This window comes from Mastomys coucha, unplaced genomic scaffold (assembly GCF_008632895.1).
Source record: "Mastomys coucha isolate ucsf_1 unplaced genomic scaffold, UCSF_Mcou_1 pScaffold22, whole genome shotgun sequence".
Classification (NCBI taxonomy): domain Eukaryota; kingdom Metazoa; phylum Chordata; class Mammalia; order Rodentia; family Muridae; genus Mastomys; species Mastomys coucha.
The window spans coordinates 99379029-99380725 of NW_022196905.1; positions in this window are offsets into that span (position 1 = coordinate 99379029).

Genomic DNA, 1697 nt, shown 5'->3' on the forward strand with positions numbered 1-1697 from the left:
GGGGGGGGGCTGGAAGACTATTAATGACTGTTTCTATTTCTTTAGGGGATGTGCTTAGATCATTTATCTGATTTTGATTTAACTTGGATACCTGGTATCTGTCTAGAAAATTCTCCATTTCATCCAGGTTTTCCAGTTTTGTTGAGTATATGCTTTAGTAGTAGGACCTCATGATTTTTTGGATTTCCTCGGTTTCTGTTGTTATATCTCCCTTTTCATTTCTTATTTTGTTAATTAGGATACTGTCTCTCTGCCCTCTAGTTAGTCTGGCTATGGGTTTATCTATTTTGTTGATTTTCTCAAAGAACAAGCCCTGGATTGGTTGATTTTTTGTGTAGTTCTTTTTGTTTTCATTTGATTGTTTTCAGTCCTGAGTTTGATTATTTCCTGCCTTCTATTCCTCTTGGGTGAATTTGCTTCTTTTTGTTCTAGAGCTTCCAAATGTGCTGTCAAATTGATGGAGTATGCTCTCTCAATTTTCTTTTGGGAGGCACTCAGAGGTATGAGTTTTCCTCTTAGGACTGTTTTCATTGTGTCACATAAGTTTGGGTATGTTGTGGATTCATTTTTATTTAACTCTAAAAAGTCTTTAATTTCTTTCTTTATTTTTCCTTGACCAAGTTATCATTGAGTAGAGTGTTGCTAAGCTTCCACATATATGTGGACTTTTTTTCATTTTGGTTGTTATTGTTGTTTATTTTTGAGATTGTAATTTATTCTACCCTTTCCTTTCTCCAAACCTTCACATATACCCTCCCTATTCTCTTTCAAATTCATGACCTTTCGCTAATACTAATGTGCACACAGACATTCCTAAATAAAATCTGTTACATCCATATAGTACAGCAGTTCTATGGTTTATGACCAGTTTAGGGGACACATGTCAGGTATTTGCATTACTATTCATAACAGTAGCAAAATTACAGTTACAAAGGAGCAATGAAATAATTTGTGGTGGAGGGGGAGGTCAGCACCACATGAGGGACTATATTAATGGGCCGCACCATAAGGAAGGTTGCGACTCACTGATACACTGTTCCTTGTAAGTATGTTTTCAGGTCTGAGGATTTGGTACTGGCAGCCAGTTAGCATGCTCATCTCTGAGAGGAACCACTTCTCCACTTTTATACTCAGTTTCCTGAGGACCAGCTTTCATGGTAACAGAAGGTGCCATACAAGCTTCCAGAGGAGGGAGACAACAATCAGACCATACAGTTGATGAACAGATCAACAGCCAGGAGGGCATAATAACCGTAAGGGTACAATAGTGGCACACAAAGCTTGGAGGTAACCAACAGCTCTCTCGTTGGACTTGAAGATGAACTGAACCACAGGGACACTATGCCTGGTACTGGAAACCTAGCTAAACACCGAGTACCAGTGAATATCTACAATCTCGAATTTACTGACCCAACACAGTCCCTAACAACAATCTACAAACATTTTCCCTTAGACCAACAGATACCCCAACCTACCTATTAATCATTTTTAAAGGTGTTTAGAGTAATCTAGATTTTTTTGATTCTGAGACATGGTATTACTATGTAGTGCTGCCTGTCCTGGAAGCCAGCTGGCCTCTAACTCAGAGATCCACCTGCCTCTGACTCCTTAGTGCTAGGATTAAAGGCATGTGCCACCACCAGGCAGTTGGTATTTTCAATGTTAATATACACTTTAAAATTAGATTCTGGTCAGGC